This window comes from Scleropages formosus, chromosome 11 (genome assembly GCF_900964775.1).
Source record: "Scleropages formosus chromosome 11, fSclFor1.1, whole genome shotgun sequence".
NCBI classification, from domain to species: Eukaryota; Metazoa; Chordata; class Actinopteri; order Osteoglossiformes; family Osteoglossidae; genus Scleropages; species Scleropages formosus.
In genome coordinates, this window is record NC_041816.1 from 10,998,434 (window position 1) to 11,021,177 (window position 22,744).

Consider the following 22,744-nt stretch of genomic DNA (forward strand, 5'->3'; position numbering starts at 1 on the left):
GTGTCTGCTGTGTGGGGGGTGCAGGGTTCAAGTCCTGCTTGGGGTGCCTCGCAATGGACTGGTGTCCCCTCCAGGGTATTTCCCCTCCCCCTTGCGCCCTGTGTTTCCAGGAATAAGCTCCGGCTTACCTTGGGACAAGCAGTTCTTGATATTGGTTACTCCATGTGTTCATATGGATCTCTTTGAGTGCTCTGGTTTCCTCCCATAGTCCAAAGATGTGTGTTTCAGGTTGACTGGTGAGTTTAAAACTGCCCATAGTGTGCACATTTGTATGTGGATGTGAAATTGTGTGTGTGGGAAGATAATTATAAGTAGCTTAGTGTAGCTTAGTATAGCATACACTGTATAGCATTGTACATAGCCTTGAACAAAGGTGTCTGCTGTATATGCTTTAGTAATATCTGCTCACCATTACACATCCAGTTCTGGACATTTAGTAATGCACTTGAAAGCTTACTACATCTTCAGGTTAAGGCTGTTTGTTTGCAATATTTCATCATCTTCACATTTAGCAAATTGCTCGGGGTGTTAAATGTGAATAGATGACTTCACTCTCCACTCTAATGGGCAATGACATGTACTATAAGTAATTAACAACACAAGCACAAGTGTAGATAATGGCCAAGAGGTGATCACTAACCCTGGTACTTCTAAAAGAGCAATTAACTTGCTTAGTTTGAAAAATCCAACCCAACCAGTGTACAGAGTAGGCAGTATAGACTTGCAGCCCATTTAGAATTCAGGCCCACCCGTTTCTTTCATGAAATGGTTTACTGTAGAAGGCCAGCCGTTATACCTGACAGAATGAAAAATAAATAACTTTGTTTAGTATGTTAAAAGGCCTGTTCTTGTGGGGCATGTCATTTTTCGAAACCCCACTTGGTTCAACAACCCTGCAGCAAACAAAAGCAGACAATGACCTCAGAACACTGATAAACTCAGGGGAATGACTGTGCTTTTTAATGTGCTGACAGAAAAACAAAATGTATGTATATTTACACTGACTGTGCTTCTTAAGGCCAACAAGAAGGCGAGAAAAACTGGCAGAGAAACTGACTGTGTGCAAATATCCATTTTATTAAATAGTTTGTACATGCAATAGACTACATGCCCCGACATTCATACATGACATTACATGGTTTACCTGGAAGCGGGGAAAAAATGAGTATCAGGAAACTCTGACCTTCAACATCATTTAGTGCTTACTAGGAACAATTTCCATAACTTTTAAGTACTTATAAAATATGAAATATGGGTCAGCAGGTAGCTGTTTACTTGGAAAATGAAGGTCGTCGGTTCAAATCCCCTCTCCTGCTGTAGTACCCTTGAGCACGATACTTGGCCTAAATTTATAGAGTGAAAATGACCCAGCTATATAAATGGGTGAATCATTGCAATTTAGCTCCCTGCAACAACCTGATATCACAAGTCACCTTGGCCAAGGAATGAAATAAATATTTAACCAAACAACAAACTAATTAAAGAGAGCACGTTCTGGTTGCTGTGGTTTAAATGTACACAGAAACCTTCCTGTTTATCACAGATTCGGTGTAACTGTTGTCATAGGCGGCCAAGAGAACCGGGACGGCAGGACCCAAGTGCGGAGTCGTTCGTTTGGATTCAGGGGATCAGGCAAGTTTTCGTGGCAGGGACAGGTCGATCAGCGGTCGGTGTTGAAACGAAGATCCGTGGACATGGTTGGGAAACAAAGCAACGAGACGAAAACCGGAAGACAAGAACGAAGAATAAGTCTTGAGTGTGCACTGGATGTCACGAGGAAGGGTCGTTGTCTCTGACGAGATTCCGAAAAGGTATGGGAGCTGAGGAGGGTCTTTTAAAGGGTGAGCAGTTAATCAGGTGCTGGAGCAGAGTCAGGTGCTGTCGGTTGAGGTGTGGACGTGGACATGACAACTGTCCACTGAGGTGGAAAGAGCTGGTGAGTACAGCGGACTGCTCCACGCTCACTACATACACTAGCTGGGACACAGCGGTTTAAGGCCTGGACACCTCCCTCCGCACCCAGCCGTGCGATTCCTCTCTTTTCATCCAGAGGAAAGCAGCAGCTCGCCAAACAAGCTACTTAGTAGTTCCTACAGAGGGGAGGGCTTTCCCTTTCCTCCACACTCTGTGCCCTTCAATGCTGAAATCCACTTCGGTTTCGGTGCTGCGCTTGGGATTGACTTTCAGGCAGCTCATAGCGGGGCTGGATTAAAATCAAACCGGGGAGGTTGACTGAGGCAAAATGAAAGGAAGCACAAAGGCTGTCGCTGGCCCATCGTCCATGCCCGCAATATCCCAGCCGTTTGGAGCGTTTGATGTTACGGATGGGGAGCGCTCTCATAAAGACAGTAAGTACAGTCTAGCAGGAATACGCTACTGGGTTTGAAAGAACAGTCACTCCGTCTGCATTTAACTGCACACAGCTGCACGGAAATCAAACGGACTGCTGGCCCGCTTTATTCTGCTTCCCTTACTGCTGTCAAAATATCCATCTGACTTTAATGCCTGCCCGTGTAATTTGATTAAAAAACTGCGAAAGGACGGCATTTATTGTTACATAAATTATCCCAGTAAGCATCAACGTCTCTGAGGAAGATTATGTAACGCAAACAAAAACAAACTGATATGTCTTCAGGAAAGATAGGAAGTGAGATATAACTCACTTTTAGCAATCAAATTAGTTGAGAAGCCAAGAAAGAAATTACTTTAAATGCCCTTTCAGTGCAAGAAGGGCTCTTTTGAATTACCGTGGCTGCCACGACGCATCGTCCATAATGTTATTAAAACCTTGAAGTTGGACCAGCATAGTGTAATATAATTCAATATAGTTTCTAAACGGTACATTAAAACCATCGCAATTAAAACACCTAGACCCAGGGATAAATTAAAATGTTTCTTTTAAGCTGACTCAAGACGAGAATTTCTTTTAGAGAATTTAAAAAGGCTTATAAAAGGACACTAAGGATATTGCAAAGTCCAGCATTATGCTGGAGGTGGCTGGCGTGGTTTTCTTCTGGCTCAGCCGCTAGGCGTCTTGGTGTAGCCCAGAAATCCTTGCAGCGTCGCCTGGCCTGGCATGGCGGGGTGCCATCCTGCCCTATGAGTCCACTTGTCCGATTAAGGAAAAGGGGGTTTTATACACGCTGCATCTGGCAAGGTCAGGCCCCGCTCGCAGAACAATGGACGTATACATTATTCGGAAGAAAGCAAACACTGAGGAGCGGGATGCGTCCGCTCCCCCTCAATGGGCTGAATGAGACCTTCTTTCTCATCGGCACGACGAGCCGCAAACTCCGCACCGCGGATTTCACACGCATTACTCAGGCCTGTGTTTGCTGAGAGCTAATGCCTGGGCACGGAGGAGTATCAGTCGGAGGATGCCAAAAGGTTTGGATTTTCCCATGATAGGCTTCCCCGGTCCTTAGTTGGAGTAACTAGGATGGAATCTGCCTCTTTTCATTTGCCAGTGAAAAGGGTGCTGTGAAATTGTCACTGAAATTTAGATGTGTGCAAACAGGTTACGGGGATTGTGCGCGGAGCGGAATTAGCCCACGGGGATCCGGTCGTCGCTGAATGTGGACATTCCGTGGGCGATAAGCATGTCTCTTCGCTGGCTGTGCGGAACGCATCGATTTCTCAGTCAGCCAGGTTAAAAAAAGAAAAGTGCACGTTATTTTAATATTGTAATATATGTTGTTTAGTTGATGAAGTAATGTTAAGTATTTATGCTTTTTATACTGGAAATTGCTTGTCCTTCCCTTCTCTCTTTCTCTTCTCTTTTTCTTCATATTTGGCACCCAGTATCACAAGGTACCATACTGTATTTCACAGAATACCTACAAAGACAGCAACATGACTGTCCACACACATAAATTAGACTGAACTTTTAATTCAGCCCCTTGGTTGCTAGGCAACAGTTTTTGTTGCTTCGCATTAACTGCGGAAGAGAAAAGAGAATGCCTTCTGCAACAGACAAAACTTTTCATACATGAAAAAATTATACCTGCATTATATCGGTACAATTTGAAATTTTAAAATGTCGCACCATTAATTCTCATATAATTTCTGTTCAGTTACATGTATTTTTTTATGCGTATCTTTTATTTTTATGCCTGCAAACATAGTAGTTTTTAAGGTACTAGGGATTAAAATGTAAATAATGATTAAATACTGTGTAAAAATATTATATTTAATATATTTTCTTGATTGTAATTGTTTGGATTTAAACATTGTGATTCTAGAAGCAAAGAATCTGTGCTAGCAGTACTCACATGATTACAGCAACTAGAAATGAAATCTGTTTCATGTATGTTTATAATGCTTTCAAGCTTAAAAAATAAGAAGGCAGGAGCAAGCATCTCCTTGTTTAACATTGGCAGCCCTGGACAGTGTGTAATCAATAAGGGAGTGGGGGCATCATCTCAGTGTTGAATTCAGCACTCTGTGTGTGTGTGTGTGTGTGTGTGTGTGTGTGTGTGTGTGTGTGTGTGTGTGTGTTGGGGGGTCAGCTGTGTCACCTTTGTGATGGAGCCTGCTCCATTGAAAGGCTCTTTGCGGTGAGATTTAGATGATGTAATTCCCACTGGGTCCGGCACAAACAAGGCATTCAGTGAAATGTCAAAGACCAAAACCACAAGAAGAATCACAATAGCCCCACTAACAACGACGCACTCCTAACACCAAACAGTGTCAACTGGCCCGTTTTCCCTTTTTTTTTTAAGCACTTTTCATACCACGAGAAGACATTTACATACATTACTAAGACTGAATGCTTACTACAGCAAATAATCTTTTAACTCTAATTCCTAATGCATATTTTATCTTATAGCTTTGAACTGAATGATTTTTATCCTGAATATTTCCAGGAATTTGCAGATCATAGCCATAATAATACATCGTATTGGAATAATACTGGAGTGTGCATTTGCTTTTGAGAAAAAAAATAAAAACAGAATAAAAAGTGCAAACAAAAATGAACAGCTGAAATTTCCTGGGGAGAAAGTGACAAATCTTCTAACAGAGCAAACACTGTGAAGGAGAATGTTTTTGTGAACATGTTCACTTTAATATGACATGACACAGACTCTCCACAGTGCCTCAGCAATTGCACTGCATCCGCAGAGACCACAAACCAAAAGGTCTTCAAGATCAGCATCCTCGGTGAGGTACACTATAATGGGTACAAGCGCACTGGACCAAAAAGACATTGACCCCTACACCTCGGTGGACAGCAGGACAAGATGACTTGGCCACATCCCTAAAAAGTGTATTTTTATTGTATACCAACGGTGGTACAGTGAGTCTTCCGTGCGGCACCGGCCTCTACGACAATAGCGTGTGTCTGCCTTTCTTTCTTACTCCGTTATTGCAATTGTAATGCTAAATGAGCCCTCAAACTCAGTAAGGCATTCAGCTCACAGCAAGGTTTCTACTCAACTTCTCCATTTGGGGATGTAATCGTAATAATATATTCATCTTTATGGTATTAAGAAGCCGAAAGAAAAACCAAAACGATGCAAAGCTGAAAATGTTTCAACCTAAGTGATGTTCATCATTTCAAAGCCCTGGCACTTTGCTCTTGCGGAACAAATTAAAACAATACCTAAGGAAACTTCTGAGACAGCTTTGGATAAAAACATCATAAGCTCAATGCATGATGCATGACTTTGAAAAGCTGCTGTGTGGAGTGTGAATTAACACATCGGGTATAATTGGGTATGCTTGGCACTGCATACCTCAGCTAGCTTCTGCATTTGCCAGCTTAACACATCCTTTAAGAACACAAGGACTGTAATTTAATTTGTGCCTTCGCATAAGAGTCATTCATTAAGATAATTCCTGTAGTTTCAGAACTCAGATTGAGCAATCGTTGGGCTCCACCCACTTGTTTTCATTTTGCCAGTGGCTTCCTTTGCAGATATGATACACAAATTACACTGGAATGAGACCATCTTTTGTCCACTCCACTTGTCGCTGCCCATTTAATCTGCTTTCGCTAAGGCTGTTGTTTAAACTATTTTAAAGTAATCTAACATGTTATAGAACTTGCATTTGTATAGTTGCAAGTTTTTTAATCCTTATCTAAACTGCTGCTCTGCAACAATGCTGCTAAAATAGAAGAATTAAGAGGCTTAGCGTCTGAACCATTTGGCAGTAAAAAGGTCACTTGGGCAAATTGGGTTCATTCATCTTCAAGTATTTTCCAGCTCCTCTGAGACAACCTTCATATACAAAAGTAGATTAAAGCACATCGTATGGTCCAAGATTAGTTTGTGGGGAAATTATGACTGAATTGATAAGGACTGAGCAGAGGGGAATAGTGTACATCAACATTTTCAATGTGACTGCCCTTTTTCTTCATAAAGTGCGGTTCCTTTGGTGCACACAGAGTAAGAGGTTTAAACCTAATAATTCAGAATTGGACTTCTTATAATTTTCAGACCTGGTAAAATGCACCAGGAAATTTATACAGACTGATTTTTTTTTTTTTCTTTTTTTTCCCCCCCCAAGGATTTGTGGACATATCTGAGATGCTTTAAAAGTGGTCTCAAGTCCTGCCAACGTGGAATGAGCACAGACAGTGGACTGTTGAGCTGCTGTCGTCTGTAAAGGTAAGAACAAAGTGATCACAGCCCGCAAATGTGCCCACAAACTTTGAGAGGAAAACAGAATTTGCCAGAAAGGCCAAATAAAGCGTTTCAGAGATGGAGTCTATTGTACCTGTCGAAAAGAAAACCACTGTAACAGCAGAATGAAGGGTTACGGGAATATAAAGGGTTATGTGAAATGTGTGTAGAATGAAAACACAGTAGAAGCTTGAAGTTGCAGAACAAAGGAGAGCTATATCACACACAGCCTGAGGATGCAGTAACATTTAATTTTCAGTCCAATTAACACAGCGGCCCTATCAGAAGCAGCCAGGGCATCTCAGTGGTATCTGTAAGACTGTGCTTTTCCTCCAGATCATCCTCTTTCTTCCTTCTTTCCGCTATTAAACATATGGTTTATTAACCTCTCTGCAGGCCAGTACAGTAATGAGAAAAAAACTCGATGAATCGCCATATGAATTAGATTTTTACATTCTAATAAAGCTAATCAAAATGTAATTTTTTCCGTTTTTGTTTTGACCCAACATAAACCAGATGGTACTGCGTGCTTCTGTGCTCTGTTATTCTATTGGGTTATGACTGATAGCAAGCTTATTAGCTCTTTATCTTAAAGGCATGGATTACCGCATAATTTTAGATTTGAGTTGAGGTAATGGAGAGAATGATATCTTAGCGTGAAATTCCAAAATGGTTCAGGGAAATCTTGTATTGGCATCTGGATCAAGGAGCAAGTACCACAAGCAGGAGTTACTTCAAATTTGATGGTTCTGTGAAATAAGAAGAAATTTTTCTTGTATTTTCTTTGATAATTGTTTTCAGTTCATTTTACAACAAATGTAGGATTAATCTCAATTTACTTTAACTGAAGGTGGTACAAAAGTTGGTTGAACCTTTTTTCTGGTTTCCACAACATGTAAATGGTACATGACTTTAATCTTTGCCCAAGGTGACTTACAGTGAGAGATGATCAACTTTTCAGTGGTTTTCTCTTTTATAAAACAGGGTGTTTTTACTGTAGCAATTAAGTTTAAGGGGCCGAAATCAAGGGTACCACAGCAGGACAGGAGAATGAAACTTGGCATTGTCACGTCTGCTATTTTTTTTTTACATTTATTCGTTTAGCTGACACTTTTCTCCAAGGTCATTTACAATGTGAAGCTACTTACAATTATTTACCATTTATTCAGCTGGGTAATTTTTCTACTGGAGCAATTTAAGGGTAAGTACTTTGCTCAAGGGAAGTACAGGGGCAGCTGTCTGTACAGCTATGAGCAGTAATTATAGTAACCACCAATCCATCTTCCCGTTTACTTACCCACAGTCCCTGTCACATTGTGTTTCTTTACCAGTCCCTAGTTTCTGTCCTGTCTATGCTCGTCCTCCATGCTACTGTCCTAGTCCCGTGTCCCAACCCCGTTTAAGCCATGCCTTTGTGTACTGGTTCTGTTTAACTTAACACCATATGCTTCATTTTACTCCTTGCTCCTCGTATCACATCTGCACTTTGTTTCCTAATTTGCACTGTATACCTGTATATTTACTCTGCACGTGAGTTTATCACCCCTACATCTGTATCTGCATGTTACAGTAATACGCGTCTGTGTTACCTCCGAATGAGAGTTTGTGTGGGTTTCCTTTGGATGCTCCAGTGTTTTCCCACAACCCAAAAAAGTTGTTTAAGGTGGACTGATGACCTAAAATATTGGCAATTGTGTGTTACATTATTTGGATGTATAGATGGGCGAATGATTTACACACACACATTTTCCGAACCGCTTGTCCCAGTCGGGGTCGCGGGGAGCCAGAGCCTAACCTGGCAACACAGGGCATAAGGCTGGAGGGGGAGGGGACACACCCAGGACGGGACACCAGTCCGTCACAAGGCACCCCAAGCAGGACTTGAACCCCAGACCCACCAGAGAGCAGGACCCGGTCCAACCCACTGCGCCACCACACCCCCTCGCTGAATGATTTATTGCTGTACATATAGAATTTTGTATCATTTTACATAAAGGTTTCAGCTAAATACTGCATAGTAATCCCTTAATGTCTCACACACACACACACACAGAGACACAGGCTGAAACTACTTGCCTCGAGCGGGGTTGCGGCAAACCAAGGTGCAGGGCGTGGAGCCTGGGGGGGGCACACCCCGGGTAGGACACCAGTCCGCTGCAGGGCACCCCAAGCAGGACTCGAACCCCAGGCCCACCAAAAAGCAGGACGTGGCCAAGCCCGCTGTGCCACTGTGCCCCCCCTCCTTTGGAGAAGAACATCTGCTAAATGAATAAATTTAAGTTTCTTATACTGCATTAAATCAGCAACTGGCTGGTCCACATTGCTGTAAAGTTCATTTGATGTTCACAGAAGAAATTTTACTAAAACTAAACCAATGGTTACAAGAGAGGCCTTTTGTGAGTTGTTTTGTCATACCACGTGAATTAACATAAATTCATAAACAGACATGTACTTTTAAATCCTTCAACTCAAATTACAGACTGTCATGGTTATGGTATAAATTATGCTACTGGACATGTGTTGGCACAGCTGGACAAAGGAACTAGCAACCTGTCATATCAAATTTTCGCAACAAAATTTCAAGGTTGCTAAATTCCATGTAAGAGTACCATTAATAGTCTTTTCCACTGAGTGGGCATTTGACATTGACAGCAGCCTGCACAGCTGTATAATTAATGTAATGCAATTTCCTAAGATTACAAAATTCCAGCACCATGATCACAGTTAAAATGAACTCAGAAAGTGAGCAAGGCAAAATCAATGTGAAATAGTATCCGTGTGAAAACCGTTCAGTCTGACCCACCTCCCAAAACCATATCTTTCAGTGTTTTATATTCTATAATTATTACATCAGTATACATCAGTAAAACTATAAACCACAGCGTAACAGAAAAAGCCCATGGAAACACAGAGATCCTCCCAGACTTCCCTCTGCCCCCAATATTTTAATTTCATATTCTTTCCGGCCCTGTGTAATGATGGCATCATTACACTCTGTAATTGTCTTCTACTAATGCGAGGTTATTGGATCTCAGGCGAATCTGAAGATGCAATTAGAGGAAACTTGATGTAAACCCACTGAGCAGTGAAATGAGGCACGGGGCCTGACCAGACACGGGGAAGATGGTATCAGCATCAAAGGGGATTCTCTCCTCGTATTCTCTTTCCCTCACAGCTTTGCTGGCGCTCTGGTTGCTGGTCGCACCACTTGTTACTCTATACTTTTAAAAGGCTTTGATTAGATCACTGAATCGTAGTAACTAAATACATTGAGGGAGGTGGATGGAGGAGCCCCAGTTTTGTTACTAATGAGATTCATTTTTAAAAGCAACACTGTGGAGTAACAAGAAGTGGTCAGCTGACTCAAATATATATATATATATATATATATATATATATATATATATATATATATATATATAAATAATGTATATATAATGTATATATAATATATTGATATATAATGTGTATATATATATATATATCTAAGGGGTGCGGTGGCGCAGTGGGTTGGACCATGGTCCTGCTTTCCGGTGGGTCTGGGGTTCGAGTCCCGCTTGGGGTGCCTTGCGATGGACTGGCGTCCCGTCCTGGGTCTGTTGCCTTATGCCCTGTATTACCGGGTGGGCTCTGCGACCCCGTATGGGACAAGAGGTTCTGGAAATGTGTGTGTGTATATATATAAAAACATGTATAATGTTTTTGTCTCAATTGGGTTCTCTTTATCCAGTTTTAAGACTTGCGTGAAAATCTGATCACGTTTTAGATCTTATTTATGCAGAAATAGAGGAAATTCTAAAGGGTTCCCCAACTTTGATGCACCACTATAATTCCCTGTCGATGTACAGTCCATGCTGCCTTAGATATTGTGAACTCAAACACACACTCCAGCATACAGAGTGTGAGGCACCCTCTCCATAAGGGAAGGTAACTTGCTTGGAAGAGAGTGCTATTGAATTCCTCCTACGTCTGACTGACCGTATGTGCTGCTGCGAGCAGCGAGCTACAAGAACCCTGCCGTGTCGCTCACCCGAGGGAACGCGGACCGGGTTGTGTTCCTTGGGCCTCCTCGCCGCAGATGGCTGGTCACACTGTATGGCTCTCAGAGTCAAGTTCCAAGGTAATGATCGAAGTCAACGGTGCTGCTCATTGGCCTAATTGCCATTTGTGTGGTTCTCCGTGGACTGCAGCAACCTTATCATTGGCAATTAAATCATCATATGAGATTACTTGAAGGCAGGCCAGCGTCTGCTCTCTGCGCTAAGAAACACATTGCCAGAGGACAGAGAGGAATGACGGCAAGTCAGTGCAATGAATGCCTAGAGGAAGCTGAGAGCAAGGAAGAGCTAATCAGGTTGACTGGAAATCAGCTGAGCTCTGTACTGCTCCTCAATGTGTTTAAAATACAGGGAAATACACATCGCTGACAGCATTCGGCATTGCACTTCATCACCAATGTTACTTACCAATTTATATCCTTAAGTCCAGTTTTAAATTATCACAGTTTAGTTCTTAAAGAAATGAACATTTTTAAGAAACCGCAAGCATTTGTCTTTTTATTATAGTTTTTTTTTTTCCCAGAATAACTTGCATGCGTTACCTTATATTTTTGCAATCCATATTTCTTTTTGTCTTAATTTTACTGGATATTTATTTTTATAGACCATTACTTACCAGCAGCTTTAAAAAGGGGCAGCTGTTAGTGTAGTGGTTAAAGCTACTGTCTTTAGACCCAAAGGTTGTAGGTTTGATTCCCACCTCTGGCTGTAGTACTCTTGTACAAGGTAATTGTTCTAATATAAATGGGTGAATGATTGTAAGCATGTAATAATGGTGACCTTAATATTGTAAGTTGCTTTGGAGAAAAGTGTCAGCTCAATGAATAAATGTGAAAGAACATACTTGTATTAATATGCAGTTATATTAACTGTAGAAAGGGTACTCTCATTGATTATAATTAGTATGTAATTTGCACTTTGTGCTACAGTTACTCACTCATTGTTGTTAAGGGTGTGTCTAAGTCAGGGTTATGCTGTGCTGGAACCTATACCTGTGCTAGTCAGTACACCTTGAACGGGATGCCAACGTAATACACTAAAATCAGTAATATAATTATACTTTCTGGGAAGACTAGTGCAAATTGCATGTTTTGTAATACGTTTATATAGATGTAATTGTATATATGTCATTGCAGGTAAACACTCCAGCAATCTGATTTAAGACAACCGAAGGCACTTCATTGGTATTTAAAATTCAGGGCGTACAGGTCAGGTGCTTTATTGCATTCCTTCATTTTTCAGTAAAACATAACTCACTGAGATCCATTCTTTTATGATGCAACCTTTGATTTTTGACTTCCCCTTTTCTTGTTAAAGATTAAGCTCATTTGAGTGTCCTTACCTGTCAGTTGCCTATGCAACCCAGTTTTCCTTGGGTCAGACAAAATGTAAATAAATAAAATGGGCAGCATTTATGCTTACATGGCAAGCTGTCGTCATGAGAGCTGTCAGTGCCCTGAGGTGTAAGTGAAACTTCCCTTTAGTTGGACTTGGATCCTACTGCCTACGCCCACAGCTTCTTTATCATCAGGGCGCTGTCTAGGTCGCACTGCGTTGCTCTATGAATCACAGTGGAGTGAAACAGAAAAACCCAGTCTCTGTCACATGGTGTGATAATTTTCCTTGAGTGCGTGACTTTGGGCACACTTACGAGGGCGTGTGTGAGTTTTCGCTCTCGTTTTTCCAGTCCTAGGACTATAAAAGATCCACCGTGGCTGTAATCTGTGTACAAAGAGGTGAGCTTTGGGTCTCTGAACATTCACTCCCTTCAGAACATCACATCTGGGCACTGTAAGCAACCTTCTGTAACAGCATCATATAGTAGTCCTCTGCAAGGAGAGCCATTTGGGGACCAATATTTATTGTAGTATGAGCAAAAGCATAAAAAGAAACAATTTATTGATTTGGAAACCACTCCAAGCAGGACAAAAGGCATACTAATGTCCCACCATGTCCAACAAGCACATGCATTATTTAGGCTAAGTTTATAGCTACTGGGTCGATTGTAACATATTAATGGCACAATGGTGTGTTAGGACTTTGCCCTATGAAGTAAGTAATATGGTTTATGAAAAAGATACTTTTGTTGAATATAAAAAGCCTGGATCGAACTGGGTCGCTCAGTATGATTTTATACCAAGCTGACAGTGTCATCCCTGGGTCTCATCTGTATAATTTCCCCTCCTGCTATGTACATTTTTGTGGGTGTAAAATTAAGTGTGTCCTCAGTTAAAAAATTAATTTGATCAGTGAGATAATGACTTTTTAATGAGTAAGTGCTTTGTTAACAAATTTAACCAATGAGTAAGTAGCTGTGGAGGAACCTGGCACAAATGAAAAATTCATTGATTGTATCCCCTCAAAAATGAAATCAAAGGTAAACATGTAAATCAGGTTGAATAAATTTAAATAACTAAAAAGTAGCACATTTTTTCTTGAATATTTATTTACCCACAATGAAAATGCTATTTCCAAACTTCCAAAAAAGGAGTCAAAATAGTTAGAGTAAAGTTTAGAATCCATAACCATTTATTATGTTGAGTTGTTCAAAGAATATGGTCATAGACAGAGAGGGGGAGAGAGAAGCTGAGCTCAGGTACTCAGGTGTGTGTGAGTTTTCCATGAAACACCTTGGCCACTGATGTTCATGTCACGGCAGCCTCGCCAACCTGTGCTGCGCATAGAGGTGTAAGCAGGGCCGAAAAGGTGCTCATGTCGGGTCCATAGATGCTGGGTGCTGCGCTTACTGGGCAGGTAGGGCATTAAACAGTTATTTTTCAGGATACTGTGGACTCTAGAAGATCAGCTGAAAGACATCAACTGATTTTGGGGCTCTCAGATATTTGCATAAAGTCTGTTTAGATAGTGTCTACCAATACAAGTAAAATATACATGCAGTAATATTTAACATAAAAAAAAGTGAAATGCCATGTAGGTGGTACTCAAGGGACTCGTGAAACTGATAGAGACCTTAACTGTGTTATCAAAGAAATGATCAAAATGCAACATGCGTGATTCCTTCAAATCACATGGATTATGGTTTTTGGTAATGCACAGTAATTTCTGCAGATTACCATCTCCGGTTCATCCAAGCTGTGACACAGATATCTGAGGGCACTGATCAAACAGAGTATTTGATGGAAGGTGACAGAAACTGTGATGTGAAGATTTGTCGTTTACCTTTGATCTATTTGTACTGTCGGCACTGCTTAATAGAACAGAGCAGACAATTGGAGCTGGGATTTCATTTTAAGTACATGGATATATGTGCACTTTGCATGAAAATTACTTTTTTTCTGTATAAAGAATATCAGATCATTTAATAATTCTGAACTGCCAGTGCCATCTTACACTGCTAAGTGCCAGTATTGATACACTTGATGTTGGATGATTACAAATAAACTGATATCTGAACGCTTTAAACAACAGGGCTATAATCTGTCGAGGAGGATCACTTACTGAAAAGTCTGTTCGGTGTAAAATGTAGTGTCTGTCCTCTTATTCACCTGGATAAGGTGCAGACATTTAAAACGTTAAAACAGTTCAGATTACACATTAAAAACAATTCAGTCACAGAAACACAGATTAGTTATGCCTTTATTGTTACAGCTGCTTTAGGCAATAGTAGAGGCTTTAAGAAAAGATTTCCTCATTTCCATAATTAAGAAAACTACTAGGTCTGGCACAGATCTCCCTTTACTGTCATAGTGCTCAGTAAGATGTAAAGAGGACCAAACTCCAGAGTTATTACAGAAAGAATTGAAAGTGGCTTTTAATGGGGGGATTTTAGCTCCCGAGGGATAGGAGAGTGGGATATAATCAGCCTAGTTTGTGGCTTGGCTTTACACAACATGTCATCTAATGGCAAAAAAGTACAGTTAACAGTTAAAAGTTGAACAAATCATGAAATATTTAACCGTATAATGATTCTCATTCTGTGTCCACTCTCACAGCCATTTCAGCACCATCAGTAAAAGGGAAAATACACAAGATTCATTCTATTTGTATTCTTCCTCTCCAGATTACCTAAAATTTCTGAAGCAAGTTGACATAAAAAAAAAATTAAAATGATTGCTTCCTGTCTAAAATATGGCAAAAGAGTACCTGATCGTATTTTACTGAAATTTAAATTGAATATAAATATTAATAGCATTAACCTGAAGTGGGAAAGATGAAAAAATTTGTTTCCACTTCAGAAAAAACTAACTGATAAATGATTGATGTTGTTTATAGTAACACTTAATAACCAAAATGTTAGCTTCAAACTGTATGTTGGGGGGGCACAGTGGCGCAGTGGGTTGGACCAGGCCCTGCTCTCCAGTGGGTCTTGGGTTCGAGTCCCCCTTGGGGTGCCTTGCGACAGACTGGGGTCCCGCCCTGGGTGTGTCCCCCCAGCCCCACGCCCTGTGCTGCCGGGCTAGGCTCCGGCTCCCCGTGACCACATATGGGACAAGCAGTTCAGACTCTGTGTGTGTGTGTGTGTGTGTGTGTGTGTGTGTGTGTGCGCGTCCAAGCAGTATTTTTGTAAATACAGTTCTTATTTTCTGTTACAGCCTGTAAGTTGTTCAATGAAAAATACTTAATGTAATCAATAATTCAAACATAACACAAAAACATAGAAATGTATGTTTGAATTATTGATTACATTAAGTATTTTTCATTGAACAACTTATTAATAACTTAACTGTATTAATGTCATATTACAGGGAATATTGCTCTTATTAGCTACCTGACATTTTCATAATGCTTTGGGCTCACATGAAAATTAATGGAATGTTAAACTTGATATGTAAATGCAGCTTTTTACAGCCATACTTAAACCATAGCAACATGTTTCGGGCCTTTAACATTCTGCTTAAAGTCAAATCAATGATAAACCATAAAACATGGGTGGCACAGTGGTACAGCGAGTAGTGCTGCTGTCTCACAGCACCTGGGTGGGGTGAGAGGACATGGGTTTGATTCCCTGCTTGGTCTGTGTGGAGTTTGCAAGTTCAACCTGTGTCTGCTCTGGTTTCCTCCCACACTCCAAAGACATGCTGTTCAGGTTCCCCCATAGTGCGTGAGTGACAGAGAGAGAGTGTGTTCCACTGGTGTATGGATGAGTGACCCAGTGTGAGTAGTGTATCTAGCAGTGTAAGTCACCTTGGTGAATAAGGTGTGTGGGCTGATAACGTTACATAGATTTCATTGGAAGTCGCTTTGGAGAAAAGGATCTGCTAAATAAATGTAATGTGTTTGCACTCATTTTATAAAAATCCACGTTTTCTTGTAAATACATGGTGAACATGTTTTTCCAATCTTTAATTAAAAACGATTTTGAAATGAAGGTAGGTTGAAAGTGTACACCAGAATATGTAATAAACCAGCAGCTTTCATATTCTGAATAAAAGAAATACAAAAAAATACGCACACAAAAAAAAGCACAATTGTTTCATTCCTGACAGGAGGAATTGCAGTCATTTGTACCCCATTAATGCTTTGAGGTACTACACTGCTGATTATACAGGAGAGCAGCATGCATTGCCACGTCTTTGACAGAAAGCAAGGAAATGTGTTGTTTCTGCATGGATGAAGCAGCATGTTCAGCGGGAGACCGGGACGTCTCCGAACCAGGTATCGTCAAGTGTAATAATGCACATCCTGTGGATTCTTGATGGGCTAATTTAAAATAAAGCCCATATGCTGTCAAGCGTACATATAAAATGGGATTTCCTGTTTTGCTTAATGAAGCCCTAGTGTTATTCTGAAAAGGGCATATCATGTGACAAGGAACTGGATTAGGGAACAAACTAAGAGGCTGAGCCTGGTGAAGGGAACACAGGTGAAGTTGTCTAAAGAAACCTCAGCGTACTACATGAACCCTGCACTACTTGGCCACCAAACTTCAGTCAAAACTATATTAAATGTAATGCTCAATCTCAGTTTTTTGACTTGGGGAGGAAGGTTATCGTTAGCCCCTCACTAGGAAGTGGTGAGTTGCAGTACAAATTTTAATTAAAAAAAGAATAAATCAGTGTCTTACACAAAGAGATAATTCCTAACTAACCCTGACGGCTTCTACACGACAGCTAATGGAAGCCCTCAGCAGAGGGAAAAGGTGGGAAAGTTGTCTCCCTTGCTGTGTAATTAAGTCCTTCTCCCTAATCTTGTTACATTGTTAATGGTGTTGTTACGTTATCTTTTTACATTATTAGCAATTATTTTTCCCTTAAAACCAAAGACAGCTTTGCTGTTCTAAGAGGAATATGGGCAGTTTACCATGCTGCTATTGGCATGACAAAGGAGGAAGACCAGACAGTAGCAACGGAGCCCTGCAGAGCACACGGGAATAAGCAGGTCGCTATTCATTAGCGCATGTCGGTGCATTCGTCAGGGAGTTAAGTGCTCGCACAGATTTGGTCCCTTTCACCACTGTGTTATCATAATAGGCCATCCGCTGTCCTTAAACGACTCCATCTGTCCACGACCCCCAAATGGGGACTAACACGACACATAGCTCAGCGATTAAGGAAATAGACTTATAACCCGAAGGCTGTCAGTTCAAGTGATGCTCGGCACTGCGCTTGTGCAAGATATGACTTGTCCTGGCTTGCTTTGTAAAAATACTCAGCTAGCTAAATGGGTCAAACACCATAAGTTGCTTTGGATAAAAGCATGAGCAAAGGTTCAAACTGCTTAAAAAAAGGGTAAGTGCCAGACAAATGGGGAATGTTATTCTGATGCAGGCATTTTTGTCCTTCAGAGCTTTAAATAACTAGTAACACTGCTCCGTAGAACCTGGTTCCTGAGATGGTTCACAACAGACGAGTAACACTGTAACAGCTATGTTGGCTGACCTTGATCCCAGCTAGAAGAGCCTCGCTGGACAGTGTCTTATCACCGGGGACCCGATCGCTTGTAGCTAGCACTTGTAGCTAACACTTGTTGGGTTCACTGCTGCAAGGCCCTGTGGCCCAGGGGTGCAGGACAAGCCTTTATGATGCTGCTGTATGCCACAACTTACTAAATACCTTGCACTGGGGACAGAGTACAGCTCACAGCAGAAGGCTACAATTTCTTTCCACATTTTAGGCAGAGTTTTTTTCTGGGTGACTTTGCCTTAGCAGGAGCTCGGCACAGCTCACTGTTAACCAGAAGGCGGAACTGCAGGACATTCAGGTTCCGATTTTACAATCGCTTCCTTGAGAGAGAGGTCAGAATGAACGAGCCCAAACGTCCGGGACACGTGTGAGCAGTCTCAGCCTGCCACGTGATTCGCTGCCCTGAACGCCCACCACACGTTGAGCGTAACCAGACATAACTAAGGTTTTACACATGAGCTGCACAAATCACGCAGCAAATTTGTAGCAGGTGGCCTTACTTTTCTTGAACATCCACCTCCAGTTTATTGGCTTGTCTGGGATATGTCTTGTGTTTAGACTGTCATCCCAAATTTGTTACTGTAACGTTTTACTAAAAGAGAAGTAAGGTACACATCTGATTTTCTTCAAACAATCGTCTTAATGGAAAGCCCCAGAAAGATGGCATTTACTGCATTGAAATACAGCCTCTGCTATTAGCCTTTAAATCTAATTGTGGAATTCCATAATCAGAATTAAGGGCTTTTCATCAGCCAAGCCACTCTAACAGCCTTCTCTGTTTGACACCAGGCTGGCCATTGCAATGATTAGCACCAACAACAAGGACAATAATAATAATAATAATAATAATGTCATGGCGAAACAATGGAAGCCGGAGCAAAAGTGAGTGGGACCAAATTGCGGGTTTTGTTCAATGAGTAACAAAGTCCAAAATCACGAGACAAGAGCAGTAGTCGGCGACAGGCGTGGGTCGGGCGATGTACGTTCAGGGTTTCGGGGACAGACAAGGAACGGAGTCGATGAGAACGAAGCAAGGTCAGAAGCCAGGGGAGCAAGATGTAGAAAGGCCAGGTTCGCTGTCGAGATTGGAGACGCGGTTGCTCATGAGAGGTTCCCCAATCAGGCGTGGGCTCCCGGTCCTTTTAACCCCTGCCGACTTGATGATGGGCAAGTGTGGGCTGGGTACATGTGACAAATAACAATAGATCTGGATAAATAGGCTACATTACAAATAACCTATCTGTGTATTTTCATTGACTGACATTACCAGTTCTTTGTCTGCATTTTTCAAATATTACAAGTTGTATTCTGTTGCATTTTCTGACAACTAATTAATTAAGCAACCTGTTTGTCAGAATTCTGGTATTATTATACACTTTATGACTTCATTGCTTCATCATGAATTTTAATATGCAGTGTGTCCATAACTGAATTCCAAAATTATAATTTTGCTAGCTTCCTGTTTGTGAAGGAAAACCATGTATGTATTTCCTAAGTGACTGAAAAATAATCTGAGAAGCACACAGGATGTCAATGCATCAGTAAGCACACTTGTGACATTCAAGGGCTGTGTTGTAGGCAACATACATTCATTTAATGATTTCTTATAAGATACATCTTTTAACTCTTAAATGTTAAAACAAGTCAGACTTGAATTTAGCACTGACTAAGAGTGCAATTGAACATTGCTTCCACATTTCATTTACTCAACAAATGCCTCCAGACAGGAAACATATGCTTTTCCAGTTAAACTAATCTGTTTAGGGAGACTGCATGTAATTAACTGATATACCTCTTATTAAAATCACTCTCGGGTGTATAAGAAGAGATACACCTCTTTCAGGATTCATCAGATGAATGCAAGATTTTAAATTGTAAAACATAGTTTTTAGATTCCATTCTAAGATATCCGTTAAATTTTTGTTGCTTAAGTATACCCTGTTTCTCCAGCAACAAACTTCTGAAAATGCTCAATTTCTGTCAAATATCTAATCGTTATCCTCTATCTGTGATCCAATTTTATTTTATTGCATTTTTTTCTTTTTTAAAGAAAACTTGCTGAAGGCAAATTTCGATATTGAAAATCCAATTTTGAAGAGGTGGGGGAGGATAAATGTGTGTGTATTTGTCTGTCTGTCTCTCTGTCTGTCCCTCTGGCCATCTTAATAGTATTCATCACCATGCATTCCACTAGTCCCACTGGAAAAATGCAGTCACAGACTTTTAATGTGATGTTACCTCACCCAGTGAATAAATCCATGAGTGCAAGCAACTGAGTGCCCCTCAATTATAGGTACATGATTGCATTAAAAGGCAAAATTGATTAAGCACTTTGATTTTCTTTTTCGAAGTCAACCACTTCACACCTCACCACAGTTAGGGGGCTCTTAATTAATAATAGGGAATTTATTCTTCATAAATGAAAATCGATGTGAAAAGAACAACTGGTCGACAGTTACAGGTCTGTATTATTTGCTTGATCTTCCTAGAAAACCTGAGAAAAACGGTATTCAAAGCACAGCAACAGCTGATAAAGCAACTTACTCCCTCTGGCTCTCTACTTTCTCTCACTCTCTCACCCCCAATTATGTTAAATTCAGACAATGAGGGTTAATTATTACCAAAAACTTGCTGACAGGTTTGAAAAACAGAATAAATTAGTATGAGGCCATTGCTTTGTTCAGTTTACTCTTCCCAAAACTACTGCTGTGTGCTTCCATTAACGTTTTAATGTGATCCAGCTCAATACTATTCACGTTCTGCCCCAGGTTACTTATATGTTCTTCAAGTTTGTGCAAAAATGTTTTAAGATTAGTGTTCAATGCCCCTTATTAATGAGGGTTTTTGATGGTCCCTGCTCTGTTTACGTAAACGAGTTTAAAAAGCTGATGAGATTGTGACATTTAAAGCATTAAGTTCCAGCTCAGTTCAGGTGAAAAAAAGTGAAGTGTCTAAGATAAAATCACTGGGAGAATGCATGCTGGAATAATTAAAGGACAACTGATGAAAAGTTAAACTGAGCAAATCTGTAATATTTGTAGGAGGGTGGACATCAGATGCAAATTTATCTCCGTATGATGGATGAGAAATATTATATTCTCTGCAGTCAAGTGCATCTCCAGTGACAGCAGCAGTAAAGGCCACTTGTTATGCGTGGCAGTTCCAAAGAGACAGAGCAGTAAGATGATGTATGCAATGAAACATTATTTATTATTAGTTATGGTAGCTGGGTGGAGAGCAGGGTTAGTTCAAGTCCCAGTCGTGGGAGCAGAGTATAACGGGACATCTCCCAATGATGGACTATATTAAGGCCTGCTGCTATGCTGACTGTCGCTGATGAAGTCAGCAAGGACGGAAGGCTTCCTGTTACATAGACGTTGTTTTCCCTGGTCTCTCTGAGTCATGCTGATATCACTGAGTGGCTACGTGTGTACTGAGAGCTCCTCCGTAAAGGAGAAAACTGCCAGACCGTTGAGCTTCATGACTGCCGGTCCCAAATGAAATGCATCTCCGTGTCTCACGTCCACAGGTACAGCTGAGGCTATGTGAGTCAGGAGAAGTTCAACATATGAGAGTTACGCGTTTCGAAATGGGAAGCAAAAGATTTTTACACATAGATTCCATTTCAAAGCATGTCATTGTTCTTCTGCTCATTCATTAGCTAATGCCAGTGTTCTGTTACTCAATAAGATGTCAGGATCTCAAAGGAAAACAAATTGTAAAGAAGAGCATGGACCCTCTGATCTGCCTACATGGGCTAAACTGGGGCATAATTCTGTATGAAGCCATGAAGGGAAGGTATTTACCAAGGGAGTTTGAGGTCCCAGTGTTATCAGTAAGATTAGCCTCACCCTGCCAGCCAGGTCTGAAAACAACGTATGTGAAAAAGACATCAGTTGCTCTTTACTCTTTGAACTGCCAACTGCAAGGAATTACGCTGCTTTTATACATGTGTACGCTGCACAGCAAAGCATAAACCGAAAGGTAGGGGGACCAGATCACCTTTTCGGTCAGTGTAAGGCCCTTGAAAGAAGTTCACCCATAATTTAACACCTCAGGAAACGTAAAGCCCAGTGACTTGGCAGTTTGTTTCAGTGCCACAGTTTTTTCATAATAACTTGCAAAAATCAGTGTTGAAAGCCACTGCATTCATTAATGGCCTTTAATTATTGCAAATGCAGCTACAATTTTGTAATACATAAGCAGAACAAACAAACAAAAAATGTCCAAACTAGATTAGGTCATTGTGTCAGAAAATCACAGACATTCAGCACATGCCTCTCTGTGCTCGAGATGCATACTCTTTACAGCAGTGTTTGAGTAATGGGAGAACAAACCGGAATAATGGAATACTGTTCCGTGTGACAACCAAACAGGGCTTCCTCAGTGTGCTGATCTGGAGCCATTGTGAAGAGCTCTGGCTTAAAGGGGGCTGGGGGTGCGCCTATCCATTTGAGGCCGAGCACTGTGCCTGTATTTATACTGCCAGTGTGTAGCAGAGAAGCAGCCATCTGTGTTAAATTGGCATTATGCTGCAATACATCTGTAACAAACCAAGGCGAGGCTCAAAGTGCAGTGGGCTACAATGGCAGAATGTAATTCCCAAACCTGATACCCTAGGATGTGTTCACTAATGAGAACAGGGAGAACTCCAGTCTCAAAACTGCGACCATTATCCAAGAGGTCTGGCTTGCCTACAGAACGCTGTATTCTTGTACCTTGTTCACTAAATGAAGAGGGCTTTGTTCTCATTAATGAGCATGGCAGGATTTAGGTTAAGATCATAGGTGGATTTTTATTGCAGGTCCAAACAAAAGATATCAAGATATGCTTGGTTTGTGAGATTCCTGTTGCTCCCTCTTACGCCTCAGTTGCTCCTTCATGCCATTGTTTCTACAGCCACTGATACTTTGAATGTGACTTGATGGCAAGGTCTTAAAAATATATTTATTACACGAGAATTCATACGATATAGTGTCATGCAATCATTTTACTGTGCAGATGCAACATGCAACAACTGAAAGGAAAACAGCCCAGACCTCTGCTAGTGCTCGGTTGATCAGAAGGGCGAGCGGCATCTCTGCAGAAAGAGGCATGTACCTCATGGTGCATGCCTCCTAGACTCCCGTCGCTTCATGAAAACTATGGTGAAACACACAATGAGCCCCATTCCCCCAGAGGACGGAAGCGTTTGTTT

The 22,744-nt window shown here is 41.1% G+C and overlaps 1 protein-coding gene across 1 annotated transcript in view; it reads left to right on the forward strand.

Annotated features, from left to right (window-relative positions):
- The window catches only part of sema6d (semaphorin 6D), a 74,945-nt gene that overhangs the window by 18,423 nt on the left and 33,778 nt on the right, over window positions 1-22,744 (forward strand). Inside the window, exon 2 of the mRNA XM_018763848.2 lies at window positions 6,511-6,611. The gene's annotated coding sequence lies outside the window, so the exon portion shown is untranslated. The remainder of the gene's footprint in view (window positions 1-6,510; window positions 6,612-22,744) is intronic.